The sequence below is a fragment of the Lagenorhynchus albirostris genome, chromosome 7 (genome assembly GCF_949774975.1).
Source record: "Lagenorhynchus albirostris chromosome 7, mLagAlb1.1, whole genome shotgun sequence".
Taxonomy (NCBI): domain Eukaryota; kingdom Metazoa; phylum Chordata; class Mammalia; order Artiodactyla; family Delphinidae; genus Lagenorhynchus; species Lagenorhynchus albirostris.
Window position 1 is genome coordinate 52008698 of NC_083101.1, and position 13533 is coordinate 52022230.

At 41.4% G+C, this 13533-nt stretch overlaps 1 pseudogene; it reads left to right on the top strand.

The window, feature by feature from the left end:
- Window positions 1-5031: 5031 nt before the first annotated feature.
- LOC132522631 (transcription initiation factor IIA subunit 2-like) overlaps window positions 5032-13533 on the top strand; it is a 126848-nt pseudogene continuing 118346 nt past the window's right edge.

Below are 13533 nucleotides of genomic sequence, written 5' to 3' on the forward strand. Positions count from 1 at the left end.
TTTTTAAAAGAATGCATCTTTGGAAGGTGAAAAAACTTCTGGAACCAAATGCGTAGTACAAAGGGAAAGCACCGGTTCACATAAGAGCAGCACCCCAGTTGCCATGCATGGCTGACCTCACCTGGATGTAACAATGATGCAATTGATCTGGTATTTCTTGAGGACCCCATATGTGTCTGCACTTGCTAGTTGTAGAGAGAGACACTTTCCTTCCCTCTGATGAGGTTCAAAGAATTGAACTTGGTGAAGAGATAGCTGGCAAATTCAGGCATCACCACTAGCAAAGGAGTTAGGAAGCTTTGGCAACACTCTGTGTGTGAGGTGAAGGGAACCGAGGCTCAGGAGGTGGTTGAAGAAAATGAATAGACCAGGTAACTAAGACAGATTTGGGGAAGGGACGATTGGCAAAATTAGTGCCTGGGCTGGGAGAAAACACAAATGACTCTGTTTTTCAAATCAGAGGGACCAAAAGAAACAGGGTATTCCAGGGAAAGGGTTTTGATGAAGAGGATGCCAAGCTTAATTTCAGAGAAGGTGATTTTAAGAAGGTTCTGGAACATCCAAGGGAAAGTGCCCAGAGGTAGGAGTAATTAAACTATTGATGACTCTTAGGTTTATCTCAATAGTGTGTGGGTTTTGATGCTTAAAATATTAATCAGATGGGATGTTGAACTGAAAGGCAATCATTTTGACAGTATGATGCACTACTTAGGAGCTCAAGATCACAGTAAATCTCTGGAGAAAGAAAAGCAGATGGGGAAACAAATATTTCCCGAAGGATCTACCAACTACTGGGCAATAAGCCTTGTGTTTTTGCATGCTTTCTCATTTTCATCTTCAAGACACTTAACCCTCCTTTGATTTAGGTAAAGATATGAAGATTAGAAGTGCTCAAAAAAAGTGCTCAAGAAGGTATTATTCCTACTTCACAGGTGAGGAAAGAGAGGATCAGAGAGGTTCAGCAACTCATTCACAGACTGAGATAGAAAGTGAGGTCTCCCAGACCTCTGAAATCCACGTGCTTTTTCTCTGTACTCCGCAACTGGCCTGGCCTATATTTGCTTTCACCTCTCAGTTGTGGTATTTATGGCCTTCTCTATATCCAGAGTTGTTTTAATAATTGCTCACTAGGTTTAAGACTTGCAATCCCTATTGATGACATTGACTGGTACCCACAATTAAGTCCGAGAAAATGTGTTTCAAGGACCCAGTCATATCAAGTCTGAGAAAATGTGTTTCCAGGACCCAGTCATATCAAGCTGTCCATACCGTCTTCAGGCACTGTGCATACACTCCTCATTTCTCATGTGACTGAGCAAAACTTTCTTTTGGGCGACTTGCTCAATACCACAGGAAAGACATTTACTGAGCATACTATGTTCATGACCAGTTAGGTATGGAATATCAAAGTGTCTTCTGAGAGGGCTGGGAGCTTCTCCCTAGATGTGGACACGAGTCATACACGTGTAGCAGGAAACTTTATTAAGAGACTCATTTTCATCCCCTTATTGTATTTCTCCCTCACCTGATCTACGAAGGTAGTTAGGCCTTCATGGGCCCCTCCCACAAGTCTTGAAGCATAGGCTGACTTCAAGACCCATCTCTTGCTGACTTTTCTTAAAGTCTTGGCTCATTGGAGTGGATGGGGAAGAATTTTATACCTCATGACCTTGAAGGAAACAGTAGGGGGCAGGGAACTCAGAAATCCCTGACCCCACCCCAAAAATCAGAGGTGGGTAAAAGAAGAGTGGGGCCCATCTCTTGGTCTGTGGCAATGGAAAATGTCAGAGGGAAATAACTGCATCGTACCCTTAGTGAGGCTGGCTCTATGTTCTAGAACTCCTATCTCCGAGAATCCCTGTAGCCCACATGTGACTTGAATACAGAGCTTCCAACTCCAATGAAATAGACTGGGCTTGGACAATAAGGATGTTGGTGAGAACAGTGATGGGCTGGATGATTCATAATAACAGGCAAGTGTTCTGTCTTTGACTGTGACTTAGGAGTATCCTTCATTTCACATAATGACTGATGTCCACGGGGAACAAGCCACGAGTCAGATTCAGTGTTAAAGGAAATGGAGATATTATTTTATACATCAAGATTGTAGGTTGAAATTTACGTCTACTTTATATGTATGTAGATAAATCTCTATTAGATTCATGATTATGGATTGGACTTCCAGTGGGAGGAGCAGGGACAGTAAATGATGAAGGATTTTTACAGTGGGAGAGATCTTTATGGGAAAAAGGAGTTCAAAGCTTCATTGCAGATATTTGTGGCAGAAACTGTTAGTCGTCTATCCAATATCCTTTCCCCCAGTCTTTTGTTCTAGTCAATTCTAGCTAAAAAAACAAACAAACAAACTAGTCCCTTGCAGCTTAAGTGGTAAAATTGCATATTTCTGACCAATAGATGAACATAGCAGAGCTCCCGGGAAGCCTTTTTTGTTCTTTTTTTTTAAAAGAAAGATAACCAGACTTAGCATCGAAGACTTTTGCCTTTACTCCTCACCTCTGTCTTTTTGTTTGTAAGACACACGTGATGCTCATGGGTGGGATTAGCTATCTTACAACCTAGATGACAGAAGCCACATGCTAAGCAGGGTGGACCAGAGGAGGGAAGAGACCTGGGTCCTTGATCACATCCTTGAGCACTTGGACCAACTCTGGAAGGTACATTTCCAGACTTCTTTTTGGGTAAGAAAAGCCACAGCTTCTTGGGTTAAGCCATGGTTATTGGGTTTATGCTCTAGGTAGTCAAGTCCTAAGGATCCAGGAAAGCAGAGAGGAGAGGGGAGGGACATTCAGGGAGGCACAGAGGTGGGGTTGGATGTGGCATATCCGGGGAGCAAGGTGCAGAACAGTCTGAAGGGTTGTTCGTTCTGGCTGGAAAATGTCTAGTGAAAAGATGGGGAAGGACCAGGCCAGTATGGAACTGATTAAATATTACAGTGCTGTCCTTTTAAAATACTGAAAACAGGACTAACCAATATGTTTAGCGCTAATTGGGTTAGATCAGGCTTTCACTGATGATAGGCTGGTTATGGGAAAAATGGTTTAACTATCAATTATAAGAACTTGTCAAATATGCTTTCATAATGAAGATTCCACTGCATTATCCAACAACTGGCTGATGGGTTTATCAGGGGGTTGGGCCTGCAGATGTTATGCTACTGGCATGTGATATAGATTGTGTCTACACTACAGAAAACAAAGTGGAAACCTGGCGATGATTTTGACTGATGGAGTTTTTTCTCTCTGCTGACTTAAGCTTTATTATTCAGTTGAAATCATTCAAACAGAGGCGTGGTGAATCCCCAAGGAGCTTCAAGTAGCTTCCTTCATCTTTCTAGTGGTTCTTGGACTCGAGCAGGTGTCAGACTTACTGGGTGAATTTGTTCAATGCAGATTCCTGGGTCTGACCCTCAGAGATTGTGGTGTAACAGGTCTGAAATGGCTGTTGGGAATCTTTACTTTTAACAAGTGCCCCTGGTGACTCTGTTACGGATGGTTTTCTAAGTGTCGTTTGAGAAGCACGGATACATAGTCTGTTCTGTTCCCTTGTTTCCTTCTTCATACCAATGTTCTGATGATTTCCAGAAGGAAGGGAGTTTCTGAAGGAGAGGGTCTTATTTAATTTCCCATGACTTTATGTTAGTAGCTAGAAGGTGTCAGCACACTGTTTTTCAGATTCTCATGCCTCCTAAATATTTGTGTTGTTTCAAATTCCAAAAGAATGCTGTTTATTTCTTTATTAAAATAATTATGTTTATTAACTACTAAGCTTGTGAAAATTCAGGAAGGGTTAAATAAAAAGTACAAATCACCGCTATTGCTCTACTTAGAACCATTGCTAGTGATTTGGTATATTTTCTTTTCTTGTCCTTCACATAAAAGTTGGAATCAATATGCTTAAAGACATGTATGCTATTTTTCATATCCTTCATGTTTTATCTTCTCAGACTTACTGGTGTTAGGGTCCTGATTGCTAACATGGAAGTGAAGGTATTCTACTCTCTTCATGAATCTGCTGTTCATCATTACCTTATAAAACCTCTCTAGAATGTTTGTGCATACATCTTTGTTTTATAAGGATAAGATATACTTAATAAATGAATGAGGTCTTGTTGGTTTAAAATAAGCAGCATAGTCATTTTAGAAAAGACTCAGAAGTTACTTAATGCTTTTGTGTGAATCTAATTTATAAGCAGCTCTTCTTGTGTCATTTGCAGTTAAAGCCTTACCTCTTGTTGTGGAATAGGACACCCAAAGTACCAGGCCACCACATCTCTGTACATTTATGACAATAAATGGTGTTGTAGTGAGAGCCTAGATATTTGGCTCCTTGAATCAACTAGGAATCTTTGGTTGCAAGCAACAGAAACTGACCCTGGCTTATATAAAATGGGAAATTTACTGGCTGAATAGGAGCAGCTCATAGAATCAATGGGAATGCAGAAGAACTGGGCCTTAGTGAAGGTAGAAGGACAGTTCAGAAGCTTTAGGTGGCAGGTAATAAAGTGTGGTCTCTTTTGGGCACTCGTTCCAGAATGAGTCTGCACTGTTTTCCATCACTGGGTCCCTCCTCTAAAGAGACCACCGTGTTCATTGTTCATTCATCCATTCATCAGGTAATGGGTGCCAGGCACTCTTCTAGGTTTTATGGTTACAGCAGTGAACAAAACAGACAGAAGCCCTACCCTCATGGAGCTTGCATTCTAGTTGGGGGAGATGATAATAAACTAATAAGAAAAAAGGCCAAAAATATTTAGTATGTTAGGTAGCAGTAAGTGTTATGGAGTATAAATGAAGGAGGGTATAATGGGATAGGGACCTGCAGCAGGAGGGTGATGCAGTTTCAAATAGAGTGGTCAGAAAACGCCTGATCTAGAAGGTGAGGTTTGAGTCAAGACCTAGAGGAGATTGGTGTGGATGTTGGGAGATGACATTTCCTTGCAGAGGAATAGTGTTGACTTAATCCCGCTGGTTGCTCTGTTGCTAATATACTGAATATACCAAAAGCTGAATCATGGTCACTGATAAGAAAGCTTCTGCAATCATCCAGCGAGGAGATGATTTGGGCTTGGGCCAGAGTGATCTTAGTGGAGGTGATGATAAGAAGCGACCAGCTTCTGGATCTCTTGTGAAGGAAGAGCTGTCAGATTTGACGGCCGTCAGGATATGGAGTGTGAAAAGAAAGGGAAGAATCAATGATGACTCCCAAGTTTTTTCACCTGAGCAGTTCTTAAGATGGAAAAGACTGTAGGAAAGAGCAAGTCTGCAGGATTCAGGAGTGTGGTGTGGGCATGCTAAGGGTGAGATCAGGTGGAAGTATCAAGAGTTGGCAGTTGGACATGCAAGTGGGTGATCTGGAGTTCAGGGGCGAGATCTGTGATGGGGATATTAATTTAATTAAATTAAGTGAATGGTATTTAAAGCCATGAGGTTGGTTGAGATCACCTTGGGAGTGAATGTAGATGGGAAAGAGAAGAGGCCCGAGGCAGGTATATGGGGGAGGGGAATACTTGAAAAGGGGACTGAGAAGGAGTGATCTAATTGATTGGACCAACTTATGTCGTATGGCCATGCCTTGATCTGGGTTGGGAGCAGTCTTGCCTAGTTGACAGAGTCACCAAATAGACAGTCTCACCAAGACTGCAAGCAGTGGTGGAGGTGGTTCCCCAAAGTCATTATCAGAAGAAGGAATGGACTCTCTGCAAACATAAACAACACGTGGCCACATACTCCTCTTCCCAGAATTTATTAGATATGCATTTAGCTCTTTTCACAAAAGCATGTAATAGAAGTAAGTTGCGTCCTAAGTACTAAGGCACACTCGTCTGGATTATACGAAGTTGCTAGATACTTGTGCTAATCCATGCTATTTCATTTCTTAATAGAAATTCAAGAATCCTCATTATCCCTTGAGCTATTGAAACTGTGGATTTTGTTGCTAAATTGGATACTAGAATATAAAACCTTTAAGGCAAGGATTGTGTCCTATTTGTCTCTGTGTCCCTAACACCAAACATAGAGCTTGACATAGGTTAGGTATTCAATATGTATTTTACCATAAATCAATGTATGAATCATTTGGGACTGCTGATGCCTTTTATTTTCCTTAAGTTATTGGGCAGTGTATTTATCAGAGCTCTTTGTTTTCAAGAGAGAAGCCCAGCTAAAACTGTCTTGAGCAAGAAAGGAAATTTATTGGTTCTTATGATTAGAATGTGGCAGTGACTTCAGGCATGGCTGGATCCAGGTGTCAGACAATGTTATCGTGTATTTCTCTCACTTTTGACAGTGCTTCCTTCTGCAAGGGCACCATTTTCACATAGGATCTCCCCCACCCTCACCCTGTGGTAGCAAGATAGCCACCCTCAGATCCAGAGTTACATTTTACCAGCTTAGCAACCCCTGTGGAAAGGGATCATCTCTTTCTTAATTGTTCTTGAAGTTCTCAGATGTGGGTCACACGACTGTCACTGAATCAATCACTGTAGCCAGGGTGATGGAGTCTTCTCATTGACGAGGCCTGGTCAAATGTTCACCTTGAGTGCTAGGACCAAATGTTATGCACTAAGACGTGATCCTCCCAGGAGAAACTGAGGTACTAATAGCACAAGAAAAGGAATGACTATTGAGTGGGTTGAAGCAATACACAGCCACTGCAAGTATGAAGAATATCATAGGAATACTTGGAGGAAGCAGATTCTTTGACACTTCTATGGTATGTGTCTGTACAGAATCTGCCACAGATGGTTGTCTAACCATAGGTTGGAATGAGTTGGCAAATTGCAAGCGGTTGTGCTTGAATTTCATAAACCACAGAACCACTAGGATGCTGCTGATAGACTGTTTCCTGTCTCTCTCTGCACCTTGGGCCTGGGAGAGCAGCTCCAGGCATTGCCTGCCCCTCTGAAGGTTCGTAAGGCGGAGGCCACCTGGAGCCGTGCCCGGAGGACACCCTGTTAAATACAGAGATGAAGTTATCACAGGCTTGGCGAATCCTCTTCTTGCTGTTTTATGATAATACCCTCAGCCAAGGAGATGATCCAAGGTGTGGTGCTTCAGAACAATGAAGCCTCTTAGTGGAACACCACAGACCTTGGAAAAGAGAACTTCGATACCCCTTGGGGAAAGTTGCTGTAATTTTGAAGGTGTTTCACTCGGGAAAGGAGCCTGTGATTTGTGAAGCAAGACTAATCTGCTCATGGGAAGCTGCAGCATGAAATGAGACAAGGTGTGATAACCTGTCAAGTTCCAAAGGGAGATGATTTAGGGGGAGATAGCGGCTTGAAAACGTGAGGATGGGTGTTACTAACTTAATCCATATGATGCCTTCAAAACAAAAAGTATATTAGGGGAGAACGGCATGAAGCAGACATTATTCATTGTCTCCAGGTGATATTTCTCCCGTGAGTTTACAAGCAAGTGTTGGCATGCTGTGTGCAGACATTTGTACAATAGATTAGAGAGCCCAGATCACCACAGATGAAAAGTGGGGAGAGTGGGGGGGACACCTTTGACTCTTTCCCTTCCCCCTCTAATTTATCTATCTCATTTATTCCAGACAAGAGCTCCTTTGCTTTGTGAAAACTAGAGACATCTGTAGTTACACAACCTGAGTCGAGGATAATCAAAGCTCACGCTGCCAGGTGTGAACAGATTGCTTGTTGGGTCAGGAAGGTGGCGCTTTTCCTCCTTCCCCTCATCTCGGGCACCATCCACAATCATTAGGAGGTGTTTTCCAGGAGCAGATGGGGAAGAAGTATCCCTATTCTGGTGGGAGAAGCAGATGCCAGCTGGACCAGGATGACTGATGCAACCTGGCAATATGCTTCCACTTTTGTAAGACAGTTCCACAGACTTTCCTTGCTAATCTTGGGGCTCAGAGTGATGCTGTGGAGGGGGAGCATGGAGGTTTGAATGGTTCCATATTTGGGTGGTGTTCCAGCTGTAACAACTCACTTTTGCTAGGATGTTCATGTACATCCCCTCAACCGGGGAAAGGCTTTCCAAATCTAGGTAACAGATTCTCAGAATGGTCTTTTGCTCCTGGGAAGAAGGGACTATAAGAAGCCTCTAGTTAGAAAGAAATGACGACGAGGTTCTGTGGTGACCCCCATATGATTTTTGTTTTGAATTTTATTTATTTTTAGCTAATTTAAACTTAAAAACTGATAGGCAAGTACGTCATTGGAGAACTTTTAAGTATGTTTGGAACAACTTGAGTATGTGAACCTACTTTTTTGTTTTTTAAATAGACTTTTTTTAGAGTAGTTTTAGGTTCATAGCAAAATTGAACAGACGGTACAGAGATTTCCCATATAAACTCTGATTCTGCACATGTACACCTCTCCCACCATCAATATTTCCCATTAGAGTTGTACCTTTGTTCCATTTGATGAATCTGCATTGATGCATCGCCACTCAAAGTCCGTAGTTTACATCAGGCTTCAGCCTTGGTGTTGTGTATTCCATGGGCTTTAACAAATGTATAATAACAGGCATCCACCATTATAGTGTCATACGGAATAGTTTCACTGCCCTCAAAATCTTCTGTGTTCTGCCTATTCATCCTTTCCCCTGCCTCGACCCCTGGTAACCACTGATCTTTTTACCGTCTCCTTAGTTTTGCCTTTTCCAGAGTGTCATATAGTAGGAATCAGAGTATGCAGCCTTTTCAGGTTGGCTTCTTGCATTTAGTAATGTGCTTTTAAGATTCTTCCGTATTTTTTTTCATGGCTTGATAGCTCATTTCTTTTTAGTACTGGATAATATTCCACTGTCTGGATGTACCATTTCCATATGATTTTGAAATGGTTGGTTTACTGCTTGTGGACAAGGGATGTGACAAAGAGTTGGACAGATCTGGAGGACTTGCATGCGTCAGGAGCAGATAGGCTCTTCTGCTCGCTGACGTTGGAACGTCACTTGTTGCAGGGGTTTAGTAAGCATGGAGAACTTCTTCTGCCTTTTCACCTTTAATTTTTTTTTCCTCTAGTTTTACTGAGATAAATTGACATATAGCCCTGTATAAGTTTAAGGTGTACAGCATAATGATTTGACTTACATGCATCATGAAATGATGAGCACAAGTTTAGTGAACATCCACCATCTCATATAGATACGAAATTAAAGAAAAAATGTTTTCCTTGTGATGAGAACTCAGGATTTACTCTCTTAACAGCTTTCATATACAACATCAAACACAGATCCTTATGGATCCAAATTCCACATTCTTTTCCTTTTCCAACCACTTGCTATCTCAACTCCTCAGGTGGTAGCAAAGAAGTCCAGTCAAAAATTAAAGATGATTGGGCTTCCCTAGTGGCACAGTGGTTGAGGGTCCGCCTGCCGATGCAGGGGACACCGGTTCGTGCCCTGGTCCGGGAGGATCCCACATGCCGCGGTAGCGGCTAGGCCCATGAGCCATGGCCGCTGAACCTGCGCGTCCGGAGCCTGTGCTTCGCAACGGGAGAGGCCACAACAGTGAGAGGCCCGCGTACCGCAAAACAAACAAACAAAAAACAAAAAAATTAAAGGTGATTCAAGAGGAAAAGAATGTGGAATTTGGATCCATGAGGCTCTGTGTTTGGGTCCTGGTTCTGCCACTTATGAACCATGGGATCTTGAGGAAACCATTTTATCTCTGCCTCTGAGCTGTGGTTTTTCCATCTGTAAATAGGAGACAGGGATCCCAGCTCAAAGGACACTTGTGAGAATTAAATAGCGCATGTGATACTGTTTCATAAACTATGTAACACCTTTTCAAATGTTCATTTAGTAATTGTTCCAAATGAAGGGACTGAGTCCCTGGTATTCTTGTTCTTGGTTTCCTTCCCCTGTTTTCCCCAACTTTCCCTGTGGTGGGGAACTACAGAACCAGTTATTGCATCTTCATACACGGAAGGGCGTTTTTTGCTGAGCACAGTCTATCTCAGGGGCCAGATCTGCTCTTTAGCTCATGAATGAACCTTCCCTCACCTTCAAATCCCCCACCAACCCCCAAAGTCACACTCCAAACACTGGAAGTCTCACAGGCTGACTTAAATGGGGACTGCTCCAAACTTGATCTGGACCACCCCAAATTATCCAAATGGCTTGAAACTCAAAATTCCCTGCTAATTAGTCCACAGTTGATTTCTAGACCCTGTCATTAATTAAAAATATTTTCCTCTGAGTTCTTCTAGAAGCAATACAAGTTTTGGGTGAATTTGAGGAAGTTGTTTATGAAGACCCTCAGGAATGGAAACCTTCCACATTTCTCTGGTTAAGGTCCCAGGCAGCTCAGGTTCAACCATAGCACTTACACTTAGAGGTTTGATGTACCCATCACTTACCCCTGATAAGGGGCAGTTCGTGCCGTGGGAAAATACTCACCTTTTCTCTAAGCCGTTCCACTGAAAATGCAATGCAGAAAGTCAATGTCAAGTTGAAGGAGGAGCTCTCAGATCACCTCTCGGGTCACAGAGTTTGCTTGTGAATTCTGATTTCTGACTCGCTCAGGAGTGTAGATCTGGCCTCTCCAGGATAAGGTAAGCTCCATGCGACTAGGGGACATTATCTTATGCTACCGTTGTGTCCCTTACAATTTGTGGCACAATGGTTGGAATAATTTGACCTGGAGAGGTACGAAAGTGGCCCAGGGACTTCAGGAAGGGGGAACGGTTCTATAGATATTCAGTAGTGCAGAAGAGGTGATCATTTAGGCAGAAGGTATGTAGATTTCAGGACCATTGAACCAGCATGAAGGAATGGATATCAAAACTGGCTTTGAAGTTTTGCAGTGGGTCTGGGGGGAGGAAAGAAGCCCAGCAAAGAGGAGGTTGAGGTTTACAATCTCTAGAGAAATAAATTTCTTTGACCCCTTAGCATGTGCTTCAAATCCTTTCTTGGAAGCAGAAGTGGATATAAATGGTGAAAGAGTAAATACTTTAAGAAAAAATTGGAAGCTCCCAAAAGGAGGCATTTCTAAAATATATTCATAAAAATACTGGATCTTTGGGTTTTAGTTGGATATCTCAAAGGATAGAGGTTTTGTGATTAAATCTACCAGAGTAAATCAAGTTAATGTATGCTAGTGTCCATCTCCAAAGGGATTCCTATAGTGTGTATCATTTCTCAAAATTATTTAATCATGGACCCCTCTTAGTGCAGAACACTTACTATCAAGTCTTTCAAAGACTATGTATCAGGAAATGCTGCTCTAAGGTAAGCTAGGCCACTTGGGGATTCCTAAAAAGAATGCCTTTTAGAATATCTTTCCAATTTCACCTTCGTTTTTGAGTGCTTATTAAATGGTAGGCGCTGCTCTAAGCATGTGGTATATATTATTCCATTTTTTCCTCAAAACAAACCAATTAGGTGAGTATACTTAATGTTTTAAAGATGAGAAAACTAAGGTTCAGAGAAGCGAAATAACTGGAAATTACTGAGCTTGTACCTGAACCCAGTTGTTCTGTTTCAGAACCCATGCTACTAATCACTGTGATCTATGACCATAGCAAAAACAAAATAGAACAAAACAAAGCAAAATTCTTCAATACTTTATTCTGTTCTATGATGGTTTCAGGGGTTGTAAACTGGTTATTCCATTTTTCTTGGCACAATATTTAAAAATAACTGGAATTTAAATACCTTTGAGCAGTGCATGAACTTATTTGTTGTACACTGGACTCTCTATTCTGTATTGTTTAATTGCAGAAAATTAATCACCTGCCTATAGGCATTCGGGTTTTCACTTGTTGTCACAACTCACTGTGGCTGGTTCAGAAAGGAAAAGAGTGTAGCCTGGGAATATTGGAACTAAATTACTTTCATGTTTTTAGGAGGCAAGAGAAATCTGGGACCTCCTCAATGTCAGCAAAAGCAGCAGCAAAGAAAGTGGTAGAGTTTCTCTAGTGGACCGTCTCATTGTAGCTTCCACTCAATGTAGGAATTCTTCTTTAAAACATTTAAAAAAATATTAAAAATTTTATTGGGGTATAGTAGCTTTACCATGTTGTATAGGAATTCTTTCTAAAACATTCTGGAGGTAGACATTTCATGTCTGCTCCAACACTTTTAATGACAGGGGAATTACTACTTATAATACTGACTTAATACGCATATTAAATTGGGATGTTTTGCGTCCCTTGCCTAAAACTTGCACCTTAGTGCTTCTGCCTAATGGAGGAACATGGAAAAAAATCTGTCTTTGCTAGAATGTCCCTTCTATTGGATGGTCCTCTGAACATACTGATTGCTTCCATGGTTTTTCTTTCCTTTTTTTTTTTAAACATCTTTATTGGAGTATAATTGCTTTACAGTGGTGTGTTAGTCTGTGCTTTACAACAAAGTGAATCAGCTGTACATATACGTATATCCCCATATCTTCTCACTCTTGCGTCTACCTTCCACCCTCCCTATCCCACCCCTCTAGGTGGTCACAAATCATCGAGCTGATGTCCCTGTGCTATGTGGCTGCTTCCCACTAGCTATCTATTTTACATTTGGTAGTGTATATAAGTCCATGCCACTCTCATACTTTGTCCTAGCTTCCCCTTCCCCGTGTCCTCAAGTCCATTCTCTGTCTATGTCTTTATTCCTGTCCTGCCTGTAGGTTCTTCAGAACCATTTTTTAAAATCTATATATATGTGTTAGCGTACGGTATTTGTTTTTCTCCTTCTAACTTACTTCACTCTGTATGACAGTCTCTAGGTCCATCCACCTCACTACAAATAACTCAATTTCGTTTCTTTTTATGGCTGAGTAATATTCCATTGTATATATGTGCCACATCTTCTTTATCCATTCATCTGTTGATGGACACTTAGGTTGCTTCCATGACCTGGCTGTTGTAAACAGTGCTGCAATGAACATTTTGGTACATGACTCTTTTTGAATTATGGTTTTCTCAGGGTATATGCCCAGTGGTGGGATTGCTGGGTCTTATGGTAGTTCTATTTGTAGTTTTTTAAGGCACCTTCATACTGTTCTCCATAGTGGCTGTGTCAATTTACATTCCCACCAACAGTGCAAGAGTGTTCCCTTTTCTCCACACCCTCTCCAGCACTTATTGTTTGTAGATTTTTGATGATGGCCATTCTGACTGGTGTGCGATGATATCTCATTGTAGTTTTGATTTGCATTTCTCTAATGGTTAGTGATGTTGAGCATCCTTTCATGTGTTTGTTGGCAATCTGTATATCTTCTTTGGAGAAATGTCTGTTTAGGTCTTCTGCCCATATTTTGGATTGGTTTTTTTTTTTTTTTGATATTGAGCTGCATGAGCTGCTTGTATATTTTGGAGATTAATCCTTTGACAGTTGCTTCATTTGCAAATATTTTCTCCCATTCTGAGGGTTGTCTTTTTGTCTTGTTTATGGTTTCCTTTGCTGTGCAAAAGCTTTTAAGTTTCATTAGGTCCCATTTATTTTTGTTTTTATTTCCATTTCTCTAGGAGGTGGGTCAAAAAGGATCTTGCTGTGATTTATGTCATAGAGTGTTCTGCCTATGTTTTCCTCTAAGAGTTTGATAGTGTCT